Below are 23,791 nucleotides of genomic sequence, written 5' to 3'. Positions count from 1 at the left end.
TTCAACCAAGTCATTCCTTTACTCAAGATCACCTGTCAGGTGTGTTCAGCCTCTTAATATCAAAGCACAAAGTTTTAACTAAGTTCACAAATTTGTGTTGGACTGCATTCACTGCTTCTTGCCCACTGCTCATTTATTCCCACATGCAGTTATTTTTCTCTAAGGAAGGATTTTAGAAATCCCATGTTGAATAATTTTGTAGATGATACTGATGGTGTTGGTCCAGAGACCATACTTTGAGAACCAGCGACATAGTGCTTTCCTGTTTTGTTCAAGATGAAAACCGAAAGCTTTAGATGGTCTAAAAGCCAAGTAACCTGGCTAACAGCTACATATGGTAGCTCTACTCTCTCACCTACTTCCTTCCTTCCAGTCTCATTGGCTTCATTGTTACCCCAGCAACAAGCAGACCCACTTCCATTCTGGCAGTGATAAAGGTAGGAGCAAAGTAACCTTCTTTTACAGATGGTCAGCTAGTGATACGGGCCCAAAAGAACATAGATGGCTCATGCCCTGGAGAGACTGGAGTAAAGCTTCAGTCTAATTCCAGATGGCTAAAAGGAGATGTTTCCTCATTCCTCCTTAATTTTTGAGGTCATTTTCTTCCATGGATGAAACTTTTTTAAGTGTGTGTTCTCCTTCAAGGCCCATTAAACAATCAGGGTCCTTCATATACATTTGCAGTTGGTCGGTCGTAGGAGTCATCCTAATTGGAAGCATAATTTATTTTTTAAAAAAAGGCCTGATCCAAATTGCCAAATGGATTTCCTAGATTCCCCTCTCTGCACCCCTCTCCTTTGGGAAGGGGTCTTCCCCTCAGTTTGGGAGTGTCCTCACTTATGCCATCTTATTTCTACTGTAAGCCAACTCCTGTGGGGCAGGGTGGGGGAGACACAAGAATCACTGGGAATCTTTCATAATTTACCCTTCTTTCTACATTTTGTGAGTCTTTGCTAATCCTAAGACAAAAGAACCTGAGACTTGAGAGCTGCTGACTTTGAGAGTTCTCAGCCCAGTCAAAGCCCAGGGAGGCATCATTGGCTCATAATCGGACAGCAACATTCTCCCTTTAGAGATTGCTTCCAGAGGACTCACCTTTGGAATGTGTGTGAATTGGTGCGCATGTGTGTGTGTACATGCATTTGAAGATGTGAACACACATGTAAGGGCCAGAGGAGAACATTGGGTGTCTTCTGTCACTCTTTAACATTGTTTGCTTAAGATGAAGTCTTGCACAAAACTGGGAACCACTGCTTTTTCCATTAGACTGGCTGACACGTGAGTACCAGTGATTTGTGTGTATCCCCCTGACCCAACAGGACTTGCATGGGCATGCCCAGAATTTCATGTGCATTCTGGAGACTGAAACTCAGGCCCCCGCAGGCCCGCATGTTTGTGGAACAAGAATGCCCACCGGCTGAGCTGTTGTCCCCAGGCCCTCCTTCTCGTCTTTACTCTCAGGAAGGTTTCTCCTCCTACACCTCCTCAACACGACAGCCCAAAGCCCTCTTCCCTGCTCCAGCTCTCCCATGCCAACTTAAAACATTCTTGGTACACTTCCTGTGTAGTTTCCTCACCCAGTGGAAGCTCCATGATGTGCTTTCTCCTTCTTGGTTGACTAATGCATCGCAAACACCATGATGAAGGCCTGGTGTACACAAGCATGCTATATATGTTCATTGGATGAAATAATTCATCTCCAATTTATCTATTTTTCAATAAGAATGGGAAAGCATGTGACAAGTAAAGGATTTTAATAAAATAATTTTAAATATTGTATTTATTTATTTGACACAGAGAGAGGCAGAGACAGAGAAAGAATGAGTATGGGTGCAACAGGGCCTCATACCACTGCAAACTAACTCCAGACATATTGTTACTTTGTGCATGTAGCTTTACATGTGTATTGGGGAATCATATCCAGGCTGTCATGCTTTCCAAGCAAGTGCCTTAACTGCTCAGCAATCTCTCCAGAACTTTCATTATAAAACTTAAGACATTGTATATAAGCTTGCTTGAAGATGTGTCTAAATTTTTAGGATTACATCACTGCTCAGTATTTATTTCTAAACATTTACTTATCAAAACCTTATGCTCCATGAAAGAAATTTTCAGTTTTTCACTCAGAGAAATTTAAATGTCATAGTCTTTATTTTAGCAAATCTGCTGGTCTTTTATTTCTAAACTCCTTGTTCTGTTTCCTTGCTCTTCCACCCCAAGTATTGCAATTTCAGAAGTCCAACATTAACTGTATAGGATCTAACAGAGATATAACAGTTGTATTGCACAAGAAAAAGAGGGACTAATAACCACAGATCTGAAAGCACCATTGCATTATGCAGTGTTTCAGAGTTGGTGAGACCCAATACACTCTGTCAAGAGCACTTCCCCATGGTCACACCCAGTCAGAAGGCCAGAAGCATTATTTTCATCAGTAGAAATGATCCAATCATTTGTAAATGAATTTTGCTCAAGACTTTTGTAAAGTTCTTTATAATAACTAGATTTGAAAAAAAAAAGTTTGTCTTCTGATTTGAATTTTTTGTCTTTTTTTTCTTCATTTTTTGATTTTCTGAGGTGGGGGTCTCATTCTAGTTCAGAGCTGACCTAGAATTCACTATGTAGACTCAGGGTGGCCTCAAAATCAGGGCAATCCTCCTACCCTTGCCTACCTAGTGCTGGGAATTAAAGGAGTATGCCACTATGCCCGGCTCTGATTTGATTTTAGAAGCATTTTTTTGTTTGTTTGTTTATTTCCTTTTCTCTCTTTTTTGTACTTATATGTACAGCAAAATGATAGGCATGAGCTTTTGAAGTCCATTCAGTTAAATTTTGGTCTGTTTTTAAAGCATATAATTTTTCTATCATTGCCATCAACAATATATGTCACTGAATATATGTCACTGAAATTCTTTATGTTTCAGAGGAAAACAAATATTCTTGGGAGAACCTGCAACTAATCAGAGAGAAAACAAGCTCAGCTATTATAGAACATAGAGGAAAGACTTTTATTTTTAACACTTCAGCTGCTGTCATCAATTATTTAAAGCCCAATTTAGATGTTGTGTTCTTTAAACTCTACTGGTTAACCAAGTGGGGATAGATGTGTTAGCACACTGGCAGTAAGCTGCCTTAGCCTGCACTCATGGTAAACTGCTCCCTGCTCCATAGGACCCAGTTCCCCTGGCTCTTAATTAACACCTCTGCCCTTTCTGTGAGGCTAAGCAGGCTGATTAGCTCCTCAGTGCAGTGGCCAACAACACACTGATGACTGATTTGACTTGGAAGTTTAGGGATCTCAATGTGTATTTTTTCCCCAAATCTATCTTGTAGCAGTTACAATGTTTTCCTAAATGTCTCTCCTAGAAAAAGTATTAACACAAATGTTTCAAAGCTGTAAAAAAGAAATGACTCTTAAAGATAATCATTCAAGGGGAAGAAAATACATTAAAAATAAAACAGAGAGAAAACCAGTAGCCCATCATATCTACACTAGTTTATGCCATTGAGTGATTTCATGTCTTCTGAGCTGCGGTGAGTCTCTGTTTCAAAAGGTTTATGATTATTTCCTTTCCTTATTTTTCTTCTTTTTCTTTTTCTGTTTTGAAATTTGGTTATTACTATTTTGGGCCTTAGCTTGCAAACTCCCTTTTGCTTTAGCCTTTCCACACACTTAGCACACTGATACATTCCCAAACCCAGAACAGACACTAAACTCATTCAACCTTTGTGATACCATTTTTCACCATAAAATTGATCATGCTAAAATATTTCCATGTCCTACGCAGGCCCAGGCAATGCATACTGCATGCACAGAAGTTCTCAGTAATAATCACCCCTTATTCTTGCTCTACGAAATCATACGACAGGACAGCAGGGTTAGTATGACTTTTGCTTTTAGGTAAATGTTGACTTGTTACATTTAGAGGTGGTCATGATGGTGCACGCCTGCAATCCCAACATCTGAGAGGTTGAGGCGGAAAGATCAGCAGTTCAAGGACATCCTCCATTACGTAATAAATTCAAGGCCAGCCTGGGATACATTAATCCCTGTCACCAAAATTATAATAAGTAAATAATTTAATAAATAAATTTAAAACAAATCATGGAAGAAAACAAATGATGGAGGATTAAATCAGAATCCTCCTATACAGACTTTTCTACATGTCTAGACAATCAATCTATTATTTCATTTGGTTTTGAATTAACTGGATCCTTTTTGCTTCATTGCTGTGGTAGAGTTATGGAAGCATTCACTACTAAGGAAAACAGAAAGACAAAATCAAGAGATTTGATAAAACTAATTAAGACATATTATGCAAGTGTTGACAAAGATTATCAAATCTCTGAGAACTAATTGACTTTGGTTTGTAAGTTAGAGCTTTAGAAACCAAACAACTCCTTTGAATTGAACTGAAGAAATGAACAGAAGTAAAGCATGATCTGGCAGATAGAGAATCAGAAGTGAAATGAAGTTGGGAAATATACTAATCTAGAACCCATATGCTTTGTTTAAAGGAAGAGAACAGGGAAAATGTTTTAAATTTTCATCCCTAACTATCTGCCACAAATCTCCCTTAATCTATACCTTAGTTAATACTTGCTAATATGTTCCTGAAATCAGTAACATTTATTGAAGCATAATGTTACAGGCACTATTTTCAAATCTATTCATGAACTTACAAATTTAGTATCTAGATGACTTAATATAATTGCCTCCATTTTAAAGATAAAGAAACAAAGTCACAGAGTGAGAACAATTAATGCATTCAAGATCATTTAAGTGATAAAATTAACTAGCCAATATACAAATTGGGAGGGGCCAACTCCAGAGATTATTATCTTAACCTTGATTTTTTTTTTCATTTTATTTATTTATTTACTTAAGAGAAAGGGAGAGACATAGAAAGAGAATAATATGCCAGGGCCCCGAGCCACTGTAAATGAACCCCAGATGATGTGCCACCTTTTGCATTTGGCTTTAAGTGGGTACTCTGGAATTGAACCTAAGTCCTTTGGCTTTGCAGACAAACACCTTAACAGCTAAGCCATCTCTCTAGTCCAACCCTGCAATTTTCTTAAATCCTTGCTAATGGAGCCAGTTGTCAGCTCGTGTTGCTCTTTTCAATTACTACCAAGTGGCTTAGACAACACACATTTTTGTCTACATTCCAGAAGTCACAAGTTTGAAGAGGTTTTCACTGGCCAGAAATTGAGGTGTCAGTAATGCCAGGCTTCTTCTATAGGCTGCAAGAATGTTTCCTGTGTTTTTCAGATTCTGAAGCCTGTGGCTTTAGGTTTGCAATCCCGTCTTCAATCTTCACAGCCAGGAGAGTGGCGTCTTTAAAGGCTTCTTTCTCTGAGTGCCCTTTATCTCATAGTATACTACTCTCTACTTTTTATCCTCCTTCTTGCCTTATAAGATGGAGGTACCTTGGAAGTACATTGGGCCCACCCAGGTACTCCAGCACCCTACTTCAAGATCTTTAATTTAATCACAGTCACAAATTCCATTGTAAACATTTGGGATGATAAAGACCATGACATCTTTGAGGGGACCCTTAGTCTCACTATCACAGTGAGTCACAATTTGAAAGAAGACTATCAGAATTGCATAGGGGAATTAGAAATAATTGTTGCAATTATGGTTCCTGCTTTTCTATAATCTTTGACAGCCATAAGTTACTTCCTCAATAAAGCTAAGTTCGTACCTTCTCTCAGTTTTGTAAGAGAGTTCTTGAACAGCATGTATGATTTCATGATCATGGCTGTTAGGTCATGCAAGTGCCTTTAACTACAAAGCCACCTTCCAGCCCATGGCTATTACTTCAAGGAAAGTATCCTTGCTTGCTTCTATAGCTACACAGCCTGGCCTTTCCAATTTGAAATAGTCAGAACTAAATCCAGTCATGTGGAAGCAGGTGCTCAGCCCATCATCAGTCCATAAGTAGGAATAATGGTTAGGTAGAACTAAAAATAGATCAAGATGAAATAAAATTTCTCTTTATTTTCTTACCATTTTTTATATGATGTGTAAAATCTGGAAGACAAATTTGAGAGATGGGATAGTATATCACTGAATTAAGATCTAAGTTCCACTATTAGATATTAGAAATGTCCTTATATGCAAATTTGCTAGGATAATTATCTTCCTTTTTGTTTCTCTTTTTAGAGACTAGAACTATCACATTTATCCAGGTTGGCTCCCAGGGAATGATATGGGAAAGAGTCACCTTGTGAGGTGTTATCAGCAGTATGACCTGACTGTGGCTTCAGCAAGAGAGCCAGTTCGATGTTTCCAAAGTACTCTTCTTGACAGTCATGTGCTGTGCTGGGACATAGGTACCCATTGGCATATGTGGAGATTGTGAAATGTATGCAGTGATCTCTGTCTTCTGTCAGGAGTATAGACCTGCTTTTCTTCCACAGGATTTCAAAACATGTTTAAAAACATGGGTAGGCCAGTCAACCTGTTTAAATAATGACTTCTTTGAAAATTCCCCTGGTATTTCAACATGTCTCATAGAAACTGTACACAATTGCCATCAGAGCAAACAAAGACAACTGGCATTTATAGTGAAGTACTTTAAGGCTTTCTTTAAAGGTGTGGCTTGATTAATTTCTTTTATGAGGCTAAGTAGGATGATCCAAGAAGAAAGGTGCCATGTAGTTACAGGGTATTATTATTCATTACTATAAAGACCATGATAATAACAACCAAATAATAGAATAATAATGGGTTTTATAGCAATGACACAATGGAATTTCCAGAAAGCAACAAGCAGCTTTCAAGAAAATAGCATAGGGACCTCTGAATGGCAAGAAATGAATCGTGTTTATCTCAGGGAAAACTAAATAAGCATTGGCTATCTGTCATCCTCCTCCAGCTCTGCATCCACTTTAGCAGGAGAAGCTCAGGTCTGCCATAGAACACTGTGTCCTCTCCCTGTGGATGCAGAAGAAGTTGCTCCTATCAGCAGGTGCTTAATGTTATGAATTTGTCAGCATTAGCATCCACTGCAGTGGACAGAGAGAATGTAAAGGCTGCATTCTTAAGGTTCTGGAAAGATGAGAGTACTTAGACAGTTTTCATGGCCAATCTTAGCCATCCTTACTGGACATACAAGAAGCTTCATAAAATTCCTCAGGTCTACAACATGCCAGAGTGAAATCCAGGAAGATGAATCAGTATTTGCTGAAGGTAAAATATATCAGCGAATATATCAGCAAAGCCTACACTAGCAACATTGGGGGTGAATCCTGTTCCTATGTGAGAATGAAAATATGCATAATATTCCCAGTTAAAAGTAGACATCTGGTCTGGGGAGATTTCCTATGGCCCTATCTTAGTGGACAGTAGAAAGCAACTTCAGGGAGAGGATTTTTATACACAGTAGCAGAATTCTTGGTGGTTGAATGAGGTGACAACTTTTCTATGTTCAACAACAAATGTCTTCACCAGTGGTTTAAATTTTACTCCCAGTAATCATACTGTATAACTCTAAGTGTAAGCTCTCTTTGGTTATTCATTATTTATGCACCTATTATGCATAAGGTTTTGCATGCTAGGTTGTAGAGATTAGAAAAAGACACCAAAACCATAAGAACAGTCTACATACAAACATTTATATACCTTGACCCTCAAAGGTGAAAGTACAGGGAGTGCAATAGATTTTAGGAACCAAAGAAGTGTTTTCTCAGGTCTGACTGCAAGAGCAAAAGGCTGCTTCCTGAGGATGAAATGCATGGAGTACTGTTTGTGGAATAGTTAATGACTTGACATTTACATAAAAGAAAGACATGCAAATAAGTATTTTGTTAGAAAAATCTGTGTGTAAAATCCTGTAGATAAAAAAGTAAGGAATATGAAATATCAGAAGAATAGCTGATCTAACAGCAGCTAGAATATAGAAATTCAGGATTTATTTCTGAAATGGATAAGGAAGAAAAGTTAAATCTCAAGGAAGTGGTTATTGAATCATACTAAGAAAACATGTCATACAGATTTGACTGTTACGTATTCATTTTTATTTTTATTGAATTAAGTTCAGTTGTGGGCTGGAAATATAATGTTGATGGAAAGTGTGAGACTGAGATGACAGAGACAAGAAGAGCTGACTGTATCAGGGGGAATGAGATGCAGTGGGGAAAATGTTAAAGATGAAACTGAAAGTGTTTGGTGATGTAGATGAGAGAACACAAAGGATTATCAGTTGCTCTGTCAAGATCCACCTCCCAAAGGCTCCACTAGCTGGACTCTAAGAATGAAGCTTACACACAAACACCTCAGGCTATGGGATGGTTTTCATTCAAACCACCATAGATTCTAACAGAGTGTAAGAGGAAAGTAGTCTAGAAGCTAAATCTTTCATTAAGTATATTCCTAGGCTGACTCTACATCTTATTCTTTCCATACAAGCTACCCTTTAATCTCCTCAAATGATTGATAGTCATTTTTTAAATGTAATATTAATTTCCCAAAGGATTGAGAGTTATCTAGATAACGTCCTCCTGTTACAGAGAACCTTTCTGCATGTTGGAGTCATTTAGTTAGGGTAGTACTGCCTATGGCATTTACACAAAAGAACCCGGGGTGAGTATGTGTCCTCAAGCCCGGTCTTCTTGGGACATCCCTGTGAGTCGGCTGCATGTTTAGCTCGTTCTGACAAGGTTGGATGGCATTGGAATATGAGTGCATACACACAATATGCCTCTCAAGTTCTAACATCCAAAGTGGTAATCATTCTTCTAGGCTCACTATCTCTTATGGATTATGCAACTTAAACAGTGCTATAGTTTGAATATAAAATATTCCCTATGGTTTGTGTATTTGAACACTTGATTCCCAACTGGTAGCATTATTTTTGGAAATTGTGGGACATTTAGAAATTTGGGGCTAGCTGAAGAAAGTGTGTTTGTGGGAGCCAGATCTTATCAGTAGTAGTTTAGCCCTAGCTCCCACCCAAACTCTTAGGTTTCTTATCTGCCAAGGTGTCTTATGCAAGCAGCCTTATGCTCCCACTGTCAGAGACATGTGCCACCATTAACTCTGTTATGCCTTCACTGCTGTGGTAGACTGCACCCTTCCAAACCCTGAAGCAAAATAAAGTTTTCCTCATTTCAAGTTGCTTCTTTCAAATATGTTAGTAGCAAGAAAATTGACTAATTCAGAAAGGTTGTATTAAGATGTGGGGTTGCTGCTATGAGAAAGTTCATCATATGGTCCACAGGCCTTTGGAAACTGTTTATAGGAAGAATTTCAAGAGTTTAGAACTGTGGGCTAGAGAAGCCCTAGAATGTGGAAAGCAGAACATAATGGGTAGTTCTGGTAGAAGGCCAGAGTGTGAATAGCTATGTGGAGAGCAAAGCCATGTTAGGAAGTTGCAGAGGACAAGGACGCTATCGGAAATGGGGCCATTGGCCATCAGTATAACATTCTGACAAAGCAGCAGCGTATATTCTGTCTTTGAACTGAAAACTTGAGCAATGCTGAATTCCAAAGTAATGAGCTAATTTGTTTCATGGAGAGACTATGAAGCAGCACAGCAGCCAAGCTGAGACACTGCTATTGATCACTGCCTTTCCGGAGGCTCCCAGTGAGAAAGCTGAGCAGAAACATGGAAAATGCACAGCATGGCATAGGAAGGAGTGTGATTTCGGCTAACGTTGGGGACACGGCTGGTATACACAAACCAGTTGTTAATGTTAAGATTAGAGCCACTAAAGAGAAACAACATTCTCTACCCAGAAGGGAGTCTTGAGGGCAAGACCCTACTTCTCAATACCTATTTTCATATTAGCTACTTTTCTCATCTCTGTGACCCAATGGCTGACAGAAACAACCAAAGAGAGGAAGGGTACAGTTCACTATGTCCAGAAAAGCATGGAGGGCATGGTGTGGGGGGGCTGTTCACCATGTGGCAGCTGAAGCACAGGGTGGCAAGTCATATCTACCATTTCAATGTCAGGAGCTGGCCTGGAAACAGGGTCGGTTACAACTTTTAATACTACTTCAGTGACTTCCTTCTGACACTCAGTCCTTATCTCTTAATGGTAATTCTCCAAACAGAACAAGCTGCTGGGACCAAATATTCAGACTCCTGAGCCTTTCAGGGACTTTTAGTATTCAAACTGTAACTAACCGACTGAAAATTAGTCAATTGAAAAGGCAGGAAATGAGAGTTTCAAGAGACATGTATTCAAGAGTAGAGTGTGCAGCAAAAAGAACTAATAAGTTGCAGAACAAGCCTTCTCTCCAGTTTCCAGCCTTGTTAGCACAAGTCCCTGAAGTGCTGGAATAACTGACCTTTGTTTCTGTCTCCTAGTTCTGACTTCAGAAATGAGTTGGGCCCATGTTGGAATAGCTGAGAAATCTAGGTATAAAAAATGAGAAATGGGCTGGAGAGATGGCTTAGCGGTAAAGCGCTTGCCTGTGAAGCCTAAGTACCCCGGTTCGAGGCTTGATTCCCCAGGACCCACGTTAGCCAGATGCACAAGGGGCACACGCATCTGGAGTTCGTTTGCAGAGGCTAGATGCCCTGGCGTGCCCATTCTCTCTCTCTCTCTCTCACTCTCTCTCACTCTCTCTTTCTCTCTCTGCCTCTTCCTCTCTCTGTCTGTTGCTGTCAAATAAATAAATAAAAATAAAAACAAAAAAAATTAAAAAAAAAATGAGAATTGTGTTAATGCCTAGTGTAGTCATTGTCTTTTATTCTCTGGTATTCATATCAGACCTGTGAGAAACTAATAGGAATAATATACCTGGTCAACATGAGGTGATACAGCAAGTAAGTCTAGGTAATGCTGACTTTGGGGTCCATTTATGCTGTGTACAAATCGACATGATCCTTGCTCATTTCCATACACTGCCACTGTTCCTCTCCAAATGAATCTATAGGCTGCATTCTGGTACTTTTCTGCTCTTGCTACATAGCCTACTTGTATAGACTTTTACTTTTTGAAACAGAAACTCACTCTGAAACTCAGGCTGCCCTTTAGTTCACTATATAGACCAAGATAGCCTCAAACTCTTGGGAATTCTTCCTTTGTCTCTTGAATGTTGGAATTACCAGCATGTTCCACCATGTACAACTATAGACTTCCATTCTTTAGAATGAATTTATCTGAGTAGAGTATGTTCCTGGCCTTTCCATCCATTCAGATGCCCAGCTGCCACTTGACAATCCTATGAAAGCCATATAACACTGAGGTGAGGAGTAATTGAAAAAAAATAGAGAGGGAAGTAAACTTGATAGAGATAGGAAATGCAGATATTGTTTTGCCCTAGAGTTTCTTATAGTCAGTACATTGCTCATTGAAGACCATTGGTTTACCCAGCTAGTAAGCTGTTGTTCTCCAGCCACACTCTCATTTTTCCCCCTATGGCAATTAGTTTGTGAAAGAACCCTAGTCTAACAATCTCAAAGCATCTGACCCCAAGTCTTTGTCCATACACACTACCAGCTGTGAATGCATTCGATTGCCCACTCACTGCCTAGTTATTCTTCTCCCAGCAACTGTTCCCATTCCCTCCTTGTTTACTCCACTGTCCCAATGTGATTAAGTTGCTAATTTTCATATCATGTCACCTTCCACCCAGTGTTCACCAAAGATGACCCCACTACCTGCATCACCATAGATGCCCCTTGCTCACTCCTACTCTATGACAAATCCCCTAAAATCCATCCAGTCACTCATAACATCTATTGAAGCCATGCTGTGTGCACATATGAGCGGGAAGAAATAAAATCCCTAAGTATGTAAACTCCAGGGAAGAACACCTGGGTTTAAATTCGATGACTTTGGATCATGAATTAGACTCTCCTTGACCAACCCCTCCATGTGTAAGTTGGGATAGTAATGTCAAAGAAACTGCTTGGGAATGTGCAATTTCATCTTAGTAGAGTGTCTAGCTTGTCATAGAGCCATGTCCATGTTATTCAAGGACCGTGGGGTTTACACAGTTACTTAACCTGCTGCACTGCAGTCAGGGGCTTGCAACTAAGCAGACAGCTAAGAAGTCCCTGTTTAAAAAAAAACAAAAAAAAAACAATTTGTGACAGAATGTTTGTGCCATAAAAGAAGAGTAAAGGTTAAAAAAAAAATACAATTTCTAGTGTGGGTGATAAAGACCTCCAGGAAAGGCCTATGACAAAAATATTTCCTTCCCTTCATTCATATACTTTTCTTGGTGTCTTCTTTGGTCATCCTCCCCCATTACGTAATTGAACTCCTTTTACTTAGAAAAATTCCATGTCATTATAAATACTTTAAAGAAAGACAAATGTGATGGACCGTGTAGCCATCCATGGGGAATGGATGCAGGGTGCCAAGGCAGCATGCTGTGCTCTGCTGCTTTTCCGTGCCTTGGATGTCCCTAGCTCTTGGAACCCTTCTAATTCTCCTTCCAGTCACATCCTTGCACACTGGGTGGCAAATATATGATAGCTTTTGTGCAAATCAGACTGAGGTACAGAACATGGAAGAACTGGAGGAGCTGCCACCTAGAACCGCGTGTGGCTCAAGCTCTGGGTGACTAGGAGCTAGGTGGGTACAGCTGGCCTAGAGGCTGGTGTGGGCTGCAGGAGGAGTCATGCTGCTTCAGCTGACAAAGCCACTCAGGGCAGCACCTTTCATAGTGCCCCTTGCATGTGACAGGACACGGTGTCTCAGAGGGTTTTTGATGGGGAGCCCTGCTCTGGTGATCTCTGTGTGTCGTGCTTGCTTATCATGCTGTCATGTAATTGCTCTATCATTTCAAAATACAGCTTCTGGCCGATCATAGGCTAATATCAAGATTCATTAATTACCCCATTATACCTTCAGGTCAATTTGTGACTGTTTTGATGCATTTATATGTAGATACAAATGTTCACTTAGAAAAGTGAGCATTACTTAAGGAAACAGTAAAGGGACTTCCTATGTGCCCATTGCTCAATGAACCATTTTTTAAAGCGAGCCATCTTCTTAGGTGTCTGTCCCAGGGTGATGAAGCCCTTTTGCTCCATAGTGCCCTGGTGACCTGACACAGAACAAGAGACAATTGTCTCAAGACGGCGTTCTGTTTCTGGCATAACCGAATATCAGGTAGCAAGCAACTTGCTAAAGGGAGCATACACAGACTGAAGTTTCATCTCTACCAGCCTGATTCTAGCAGGAGACCACCTACGCTTCCGTTTTTCTCGGCTGACCTCAGAGTGGATGCGCTTGTTGACACTCGAAGGTTTATTTGCATGAAACGCACCTTGCCTCTGACAGCTTGTGGGCTCCTCCCTACCTCGTTTCCCAAGCCTTCCGCCTGGGAAGGAGGACCTACACTTTGGCCCATGTAAGAGCACTGGGGCTCAATGGGAAACTGGGAAGAGTGTCTTTTGTAGCTCCTATACTCCTTTGTCTCTTGTCCTTGTTCCTCTGTCATTTATCTCCCTGTGTTCGTTACTATATGCCTCTCAGTCTCACAAGGTTAAATGTTGGGGTCGTGACTATTCAGCAACTAACTGCCTTAAATCAAATGCATATATGCAGCAGCTACTCTGTGCCCTAAAAGGCCAATTCAATGACTCGCACTCTCCACGCCACTGTCCCTCATCAAGACAGGGATGTCTCTATAACTGCCACTCTTGTGTACCAATTCCTAACTCTTTCATGGTGCCTCACATACTGAACGCTGTGCTCTAACTTCACTGTTAAGATCTCCTGCTAACCCCTGGCTGGCCCTCGCTGCTCACAGCTGAATCACGGGCACTGTTTGCTCCTCCCACAAAGCCCACAATTGATGCAGCCCATCCCCAGTTCCTGGACAGGGGCATGCAGTCTTTTTTTTTTTCTTTTTTTTAAGAGAGGCAAATGGAGAAAAAGAATGAATGTAGCAGGGCCTCCAATCACTGCAAACAAACTCCAGACACATATGCCACCTTGCACATCTAGGCATATGTGGGTACTCTAGAACTGAACCTGTGTCCTTAGGCTTCAAAGACAAGTGCCTTACCGCTAAGCCTTCTCTCCAGCTCATACTCTGCACTTTCTCACATTTTATTCCCTCTCTCCTTTACTCCCACCAGGTGCCTACTTCTTCCCAATGGTCCTGCTGAAAGGAGAAGCCTCTCACTTGAGTGCTGGCAGCCCTGAGCCTTCACTCATCTTTGTTCACTGATGTTGGAGGTGGATTGAGCGGCATTCCCTGGGCTGACCGCTTTTTAAACTAGACCAGACCACCGAGGGTTGTTCTCTCCTCATAATAGTAGCTCGAAGTTCTTCATGAGGTATGGACTCAAATGCCGTTGATTAACATTCAGCAGTGATGGTTTTTGTGTTGTTTCTATGACAGTGATTTTTCTCACAAAAAGAGGAAATACTTCTTGACCTGTAAGCTGTCATTATTAACCATACAGAACAATCATACATTCTCAGGTATATTTTTCCTGTTGCACACCCTTAGACTAGTGCAAGAAATTCATCTTTCAGGTTCTGGTTTTAAATGCAATGTACTAAAAGTGCTGGAGGGGGGAAAGGAAAAGAAAAATCTACCACTACCAGGTGGTTCTTAAAATAAAAAAAAAAAAATGTTCTTTATTCTGAGGAAATAAAGGAAAAGAGAAATCCTCTGTGCTGGCAAGGGGCAAGTTCAGGCATCTAATGGATCTTTTGTCAGCTGTCATTTGTTTCTACTGAGCGCTACATACCCTTTACTGTAGATGAATACCCTTCGCGTCTACAGAAAGACCCAGGGTGGCTCCGGGTGGGTTGTAGGCATTTCAAAGCCATTCTTCTTCCCCCTCTCTGCCTGTGTTGTTCAAGTGCCTATTTTCAATTTGCAGTTGTGCTGGGAAAACGTTTTGATTCTTGATTTAGAATGTGCACTCCCGGAAGGTTCCAAGACGGTTTCAGGCAGAGATAAAGCCTGTCTCTTTATGTTTCTTTGCAGCATGTGCTCTGTGGCAAAAACACACAAACCCTACACCATGCTTAAGCCCCTGGTTTTATGAAAGTCAGCCCAATTCCTATATGGTGGGTCTTTTGACATGTAAGTATCATTCCTCGAGGATGAAAGCTGGCTGCAACACTTTCTCTCATTCTCTTTGTTTCCTGTACTGCTCATGATTCTTTGGAGAATTATAGCGTGAAAGGCATAGAAGACAGTAAAACAACAATGCAAAAGTCAGCTGTGAACAGTATACGTTGCTGATTGCTGTGAAAAGAGCCTTTCTAATGAAAATAGCACAGCTCAGGTTCTCTCCTTTGGGCAATGGAGAAACAACGACCCAGGCATTGTTAGCTGAGTCCCAGATGACCTAGCCACAGAGTTCGACAAACACTGTCTCAGGTAGCATCACCTAAAACACATTAAGTCTAAGAGACTTAATGGAGAGTTCAAACACATGTTAAGGCTGTTGAGCCAAGATGCTGTCTTGGGCAGAGAGCTTTGATCTCACCTCAGAAACTGCCTTCCATTCTTAACAAATATGAAAAAGCCTTCCAAAAATGTCCTTTCTTTTGCCAAAATGTATCTCCACCGTGTTAGCCAAGTGCTGCACACTTGTTGGAGAGGAGGCTCCATGTTTATGCAGAATGTTTTCATGTAGACGCGGGTGTTTACTTGATTTTATTTCATAACATTTTCCCCCCATCAAACTAGCTGGATTGGATTTCAAAACTGAGCTTTCTTTTGGCAATGGTTGGAGGTGGGTGGGGGTATCACATCAAAATCTAATGAAGTTTCTAATGATCAAATAAATAATCATTTGACATTTATTACCATGCTCAGCAATCTGCAGAAATGGAATAGAGCAGAGATGCCTAAAGCCCCATTTCCCATAGATTTACATTATGCTACCACACAGAATTAAGCTGACATAAGCTCTTTAAGACCCACTAAAGCAGCAGATTTTGCACAACTTGTTTAGGATTTTTTTTTTTCTTTCTCCATGATCCCATATTCCCTGAATTATTCTTTCTATCCATTTTCTATTCCTTTTTTTTTTTTTTTTTGAGAGGCCTGCTGGAGCCTCCCCTTCATGTCATTTCAGGCTATAACCCTGCAGTTCAAGTTTATCTTAGCTGTAAAATGCAACAGTAATTTATATTCCCCTATACTCCTGCCTCCTCTGAGGCACTGGCTGCCAGCTGTCTACCCAGCAGTTTAAAGAAAGGGCTGTAATGAGGGAGAATGCAGCAGGGAGGGGCGGAGCACATCACAGGCCTTTCTTCCCACTTCCTCAGTGAGGCTGGATCCACATACATGGCATTTTCTGGTGCTGACTGACAGCAGCTCTAGCCATCCTTACTCCAATCACCCTTGCCTCCCACCCACACCTCACCCCATCCTGATGGAGACAGGTTTCCTCATTTCTTCCTTTCAGTCCTGAGTCAGGAAGAAGAGAGTGCAAAGATGAGACAGACCCCAGGGCAGCCAGGAGCCAGGGAGTGCGAGTTAGGAGAGCAGACCTTGCTCTTTATTTCAAGAACACACTCCAAAGCTGCAAGACGGTTTCACAGCTGCTTGATGCACTTGACACTCTGAGACATTTAGCTGGGATGTTGCAATATTTTCTATGTGATTCAGTTGAGGTTTTCTTCTCTTTAAAATATACTTCAGTGGAAGATATATGTACCCCAAATATATTTTTCAAATATTGGATAAGAAATTTGTCTGGCCTCCAAAATCTTTTCCCTTGGCACTCTCTTTGTCTCAAATGTTTGATGGGTAAAATATACCCTGCCATGTGCAGTGATGCACACACATTCAGGAGGGAAAGGCACACCAGGAGCTCAAGGGAGTATTCCTGTCTACTGCTAGAACCACACAGCTGTCTTTTCCCAGTTCTTTGAAAAAAAAAAAAAACCTGAAAATGAAAGGAGAGAAGCTTAAGTTCTGTATTTGTGTTCAGTATTCGGTGCTGGGGCCAGAGATCTGTGCTGGCAGCTGGTCTTATTCCTCTCTCGTGATGTTTCTGCATGTGTTGACTGTGAACATCTCCAAAGAAGATCTTGTCACTTTTGGATTCATCTCTCCATTCAGCCTTGTGTAATCTTGTCCAAAACTGATGTATCTCAGCAGACATTGGCCAGGCACAAACAGGGCTGCATGATAGGAAGCTGGGCTCCAGAAGCTTGCCAGGGTCAGTCTTTCTTCCCTTCACTCACAGTGCAGAGGTCTTTGCTATTATTTTTCTTTCCTGGTTAAATCTGATGACAATAGTTATAGATTCTAGAAACACTTCAAATAATATTTTCCTGGATAAACTGGGAAATTTTTCATCCTTAGGAAATGTATATTTCCCTGGAGTTTTATATTCAAGGTGGGAATAATAACTAATACTTTATGATAACTACAGTTTTGGAAAAAATTATAAGGATAAAAATAAAATAAAGCTACCTGGAATGTGGTCTCTTTATGAAACCTTAATTATTTATTTATTTGCAAGAGGTTATTTGGAGCCTCTCCAGCAAAGCTCTTTATTTCCCTTCCAGATGGTCCTAGATTTGTGAAGAAGAGCAATATATCAGGAAGACTCATGTATTCCCAAGCATAAGGCACAGCCATGCTTCTATTGGGCAAAAATATGTACTTCCTGGTTCTAAGGTCTTTGAAGCATAAAGATCCAAGAAACTACCTCCACTACCAGAAACCTTTTAGAAATAAAGAAAACCCTCTGAAAAGCTCACCTCTACTTACATATTTGCTAGGACAGTGAGCAGCTTTCTTGATCCCAGTCAGTGTAGATAGGGTGACTAAGCAAAATGTAGGGTCAAGAAAGGCAAGTCAGATCCACCACCTTATAGAACTCTGAATCAACTGCAAATCACAGAACAATAACATCTTCAAGTTTTTGAGTATTCGTGGGGTCTGAACAAGCAAATTGGTAACAGTGGTGGGAAATCATTTCTTATTCCAACCAAGGAAGCAAACAAGTTATTAAAATTTATGAATGTGATAATATATTGCATAGAACATTTAAAAATGTGGTGTTTTAAACCTTCAGTTAATGTTTGTTCCTTGTAACTGAGCATTTGCTTTGCAATATTTAAATATGGATGCTTCATGTGAAAGAAATTGCCTTTATACATTATTAATTGAACATTGCAGTCTAAAAATGTTCAGTCCACTTTTATAAAAGGCCCAGCTACATTATGAAGTATTCCAACTGAATAAAACCAAAACATAAAATCATTAAATACCTCATCAGTTCTTTCTAGGAGTAGTATTTTGTGAGTAGAAGTAAAAAAAAGAGAAAGAGAAAGAGAAAAGTGATGCCGAAGAAAATAATAGAAATGATCTAAAAAAGATATCAGCAGTAGACACTGCTGGAGGGTGACTAGCAGAATGCATGAATTTAATGTTTCCAAAGCTTGCTTTTTCTTTTGTTTCTGAGCCAGATCCCTGGAGAAACTGAACAGATGAGTCAAAACGAATGACAGCAACTCTAGAAAATCATGCACAAAGAATAATGGTTGAGAGGTTGGGCAGGCAGCAAGGGAGCTCATGCATATCTTCTCTAATTTCAGGTCCTGTGTACAGTGGCTTGAGGCTACTCTGAAAAGAGCCTCTGCAGCAATGGGCAGTGTGCTATGAGCCAAGTCCTTGCACATCCCCAGTCTGAAATTTGCTTGTCAGATTAACAAGGTACTTTACTGCATTCTCACTATACTTGGCAGTGAATGATCCACTGCTATTGCTAGCAGGGTGAATGCTGCCATCTAGATCAACTTTCAGATCTTCAGAGCTATACCACCTCACCCCCATGACTGAGCACCAGCTTCATCTAACTTTAAAATTCTGCAATTTTAGTTTATTTTCTTTTAAACTAAAATCATATGTTGGGCATACTTACACACCCACACACACTTCCCATCCCCCAGTCTAATTTTGCAAGTGTTCTCCTGTGAAATGGAAATTTCATTTTGCACCTGAGTTAACTGAACAGCCACATGGACCAAATAATTTTCCTCTGTTCAGAAATGTAGCAGGTAATAAAGCTGTCTTTGTAGTAAACTGAAAACTCACTATGTAAAAAGCACTAATTTGGTGACTATGTTAAACACACTTTCATATAAAATAGTTCCGGCCCTAGAGGAGCTTGTAACTAGTGAAGAGGGGAAAAAAAAAAAGCTTACAAACCTTGGCAAGTTGCCAAAGTTAGCAATAAGTGCTGAGTGAGTGGTATAGGGAATAAAGGGCTCACAAACTTCACAGGAGGGAAGCATTGGTTTATACTAGGTTGGCCTGTGAAGCTTTTGTGTAGCTGGTAAATTATAAGTTTAAAATTGGAGAATAGCATATGCATTGTAGAACACAATCCCAGCACTAAGGAGACAAAAGCAGGAGGGTCACTAGGTGGAGGCCAGCTTGGGGTAGGGAGACCTAGTCTCAAAACAGACAGACAAAAAATTGGAGAGCAGAGAGTGAAAGGCATCAGTTTATTAGAATAATGGGTCAGAAAGACCAGACAGGAGGCAGTGTGAAAATAAACAGTCAGCAATGCTAAAAATTAAAACAGAAAAGGAAATGTCTGAGAAAACAGTTTGCTGAGGTGAAAAAAGGGCAAGAGTTTGCTAAGGTCCTACAGACACCAAGTACTATACTACTTGTGTAAATGAAGGCAATGAGGTTCTCACCATCCCAAGATCCTTAGCCACAGAAGACAGTCCACTGAACAGCATGATATAAAATAGCTTGAAGGATACTGGCATCACTCTTCTCTAGATTCCATACAGGCTATTTATTGTTATATGTCTTGAAACAGACCCTACTACCATTCTGAATTTGAAATTCTTCACTTGTAATGCTGGAATAAGAATATTTTATCTTGGGCTGGAGAGATGGCTTAGCGGTTAAGCGCTTGCCTGTGAAGCCTAAGGACCCCAGTTCAAGGCTCGGTTCCCCAGGTCCCACGTTAGCCAGATGCACAAGGAGCACACGTGTCTGGAGTTTGTTTGCAGAGGCTGGAAGCCCTGGCACGCCCATTCTCTCTCTCTCCCTCTATCTGTCTTTCTCTCTGTGTCTGTTGCTCTCAAATAAATAAATAAATAATTTTTTTAAAAAAAGAATATTTTATCAGTATACTGGTATTGAGAACAAATTAGAGAATGTATATAACAAGAAAGGATTAATAACTATCATATGGTGACCATTCTGTAGGCCAGAGCTATCCCCACATCTCCTTATGTCTCATAAAACAACTAATCCACAACCACATATATCATAAGGACCATATATCATAAGTCAATGTGATCTAAATCCATGAAAGACTTGAGATGCCTCAGGCATCACCTGGGGCCAGCTGGAGTTCAGACATTAGAGCTCAGCCACAAAGGGACAGATCAAGGAGACAATCTCTGAGTGGTCACTGCATGGGCTCTTTGTCAAACAAGAAGTGATGGGCACTCAACTTCACCATCCTCATTTCAAAATAGTAAATAATAGTAACTTATTTATTATTCTTATATCCTCAAGCCCTTATGAGGAGGCAAAGACAAAGTTTATTAGGGCATGCATTATATGCTCAAAAATGTTAGTTATGTTTAAAAGTACTCCACGAAACTAAACTCAACCCATCTGTTATCTGTTCCTTCCTTTAGCTTCTTTGTGTGGGGGAGTAGACAGAGAGTTAGCTAGGTTTCTCTTTGGGATGAGCATGACTGAGGGCAAGATAGAAAGAATCATGTCAATAAAAGCAAAATATAAACAGAATAGGGTGAGGTAGAAAGAATTATGTCAAAAACAAAATATAAACAGAATAGCTAACATTGTTTGCAAACAAACTATGTGCCAACAACTGTTTTAAATGCCTTACCTATATGAGTTTATAATAAAGGCTAGTATATAGGTGTTTCTTCTGAATTAAAACAGTTCCTCTTGGAGGGTAGAGGGAAATCCTAACACTCAGGAAGCCTATGAATTTTGTAAGGTTCAGGAAGCTCATAAAAATTACAAGGCTCAGCGAGCTCAGAAACTTATCAGCCTCCCCAGGCCCCTTCCAAGGTTAAGAGCTGTAGCTGGGGAGTGACCACTCGTCTGTGACTCTCACTAAAAACATGCAGAAAGCTCTAGGGACACCACTTTCATGCCCTGTCACCCTTGCTGGGATGAGCTTCTCCTTGATGCAGTTGCCCCTGAGTTAGCTGTGATCCTGTAGGTAACCCCTCGTCCATGAATGAATAAGTCATCCCAACTAATTTACTGGCTTGCCAGGCTCCATCTGGGTGGAATTGTTCCTTTGGTTTGACATTAGTGCCCTCTCTGGGATAAGTAAACATTTACAGACCTTTGTTTGTATCTCTGAGGAAAAGTCACACAACAGGGTACATGACTCTGCTTAAATATTTATCTGTAGAGATTATCATTACAAACATTCTAGTAAACTATGATATATCATTGTCATTCAACAAATTAACCCAAAGTAATTTTGGCCAAGAAGCAACCCAAACCAATTGTCTGTCTTAAGAAAGAGTTGAGCAAAAGAACACAAATCAAAAATCTATTTTAATAAGTTGGGCATGGTAGCACATGCCTTTAATGCAGAGGTAGGAGGATCACCATGAGTTTGAAGCTACCCTGAGACTACAAAGTGAATTCCAGGTCAGCCTAAGCTAGAGAGAGACCCTACCTTGAAAAACCAAGGAAAGAAAATCTATCGTTTAAAAATTTTTTTGTTCATTTTTATTTATTTATTTGAGAGTGACAGAGAAAGAGAGAGAAAGAGGCAGAGAGAGAGAGAAAGAGAATGGGTACACCAGGGCTTCCAGCCACTGCAAATGAATTCCAGATGCGTGCACCCCCTTGTGCATTTGGCTAACATGGGTCCTGGGGAATCAGTCCTCGAACAGGGGTCCTTAGGCTTCACAGGCAAGCACTTAACCACTAAGCCATCTCTTCAGCATGAAAATCTATTTTATTAAATCATGTTATTTCTGTATAATCCATGTCTGGCTGGAAAACCAAGATGGCTCTCTTGACAGAGCAATAGGAAGCGTTTGGCAAGTTCCTCCAGTTTATTTATAAGAACCAGAAAGAATCCATGAACTAATGAAGATAACACTGTGAGATGGGGTTCAACAACAGTGGGAACAGAGTGTATTAAAGAGACTGTGATAACCTTAAGAGTGGATCTTAGATGCTGTGCAGGGCACCTTCAACAGGTAAACAGAAATAAGAACATTTTACTCAGCAAAGTGTCTATCAGTGAAAAATTAAGGAATTTAAATTCAAAGGGGAAAGTGGGGGCAGGGGGGATTACCATGGAATATTGTTTATAATCATGGAAGTTGTAAATTATAAAAAATAAAAAAAATTTAAATGTATATAGATTTTTCTCAAAAGGAAAATAAAAGAATACACATGATAATATGTCATTTCATAGACAATTGTCTGAAGTTTAGGAAGAATTTTCTGGATTACCATATTTTTGCTTGGAAAGAATCTAGAGCTCTAGAAATTTTGAAACATTTATTAATAGCATGAATTTTGATTCACACTAATCATGTAACTACTGCTGCCAATAGCAGACAACAACTTACTATTTTTTTGAAATAAGGCCTCTGCAATAGCACTAGGATCTCAAACAATGTTTACCAATCATATAGAAGTTAAGAGCAAATAGAGAACTCCTAAAGTAAAGGCCTAATATGTTTGGCAAAATGACAAGTTTTCATGCTATTCCACCCTAAGTCACAAAAGACTATTTGGTGATAATTATGACACTGTGAAAGTAACCCTAATTCAATACTTACCTCATTCTAGATTGGCTTTGGAAAATATTTAAGTCCTGCAGGTCCCAACATAGTCTATGTTTGACCAGTTACACCTAGTAGCAAAGAAATGTAGTTTCTCCTTAGGTGAAATTTTCTTTCTTGGCCAGGATTTTGATTTTAGGGTCCAAGTCAGAGAAAAATCAATACAAATCTCAATGTGAGGGCATCCCTGTTGGAGAAAAGTGAGGCCAGGGATTTGATTTCTTTTTGTTTTTGTAACAGACAGCTTCATGTTCACTGAGATGAACTTCCAGACCAGACACAGTTATGGAGGAGGGGATTTATTGAAGCTTACAGATCCAAGGGAAGTTCCATAATGGCAGAAGACTGCAGCCTGCTCTTGCAGGACCAGGCAGAGACTGAAAAGCACAAGCCTAAAAGCCAAAAGCCACACAGCACAGCACACTTCAGGAACCCCACCTAGGCACCTTTGCTTATCTTTTAATTGCAATATCAAGCCCACCACCACACCTTGAGATTCGCCCAGTGAAACTGTCTCCAGCCAGGTGGCTGCAAATGCAGACTACAAAGTAGTAAAACTCTGAATATATTAGGGACCATCTATTCAAACTACCACAGTTTTATAATTTCCTTTGATATTTTCTAGGCTACTCCTTGCTTTTATCCTTTATTCCATTTTCCCACCTTCCCATGTTCAGCATGCCCAGAGTCTCTCCCAGTTCAGCATAACTTTCAAAGAGCTCTTTTTCCGTAGATTCTGAAGTCCACATTGGGACCAAGTGGAGATGAGCATGTGCACATGCATTTATGTGCATACACATGAGTTCATAATTAGATAACTTCAATGGGGAAAACTTTGGGCTGAGTGACCTATGATGGAAAGGTCACGGTCATGGTGTCGAATAGCTGTAGTCTGTCACTGGGTAAAACAAGGGGTTCACCTAGCTTTAAGTTATAGAGGGGGGAGGGTGACAATTTCAGGGATGCAACTTGACCACCCTGCCTCTTGACTCCAGGAAACTGCCTGCTACATGAGGCTAGTGAGTCTTTTGTTGCATAAATTCTCTGGCAAGATCGCTCC

The 23,791-nt window shown here is 40.3% G+C and overlaps 1 pseudogene; it reads right to left on the bottom strand.

Annotated features, from left to right (window-relative positions):
• The window catches only part of LOC101614351, a 143,064-nt pseudogene extending 119,584 nt beyond the window's left edge, over window positions 1–23,480 (bottom strand).
• Window positions 23,481–23,791: the final 311 nt, after the last annotated feature.

The sequence above is a fragment of the Jaculus jaculus genome, chromosome 12 (genome assembly GCF_020740685.1).
Source record: "Jaculus jaculus isolate mJacJac1 chromosome 12, mJacJac1.mat.Y.cur, whole genome shotgun sequence".
In the NCBI taxonomy this organism is placed as follows: domain Eukaryota; kingdom Metazoa; phylum Chordata; class Mammalia; order Rodentia; family Dipodidae; genus Jaculus; species Jaculus jaculus.
The sequence above is the reverse complement of the archived record's forward strand: the minus strand, read 5'-3'. Positions and strand labels throughout refer to the sequence as shown.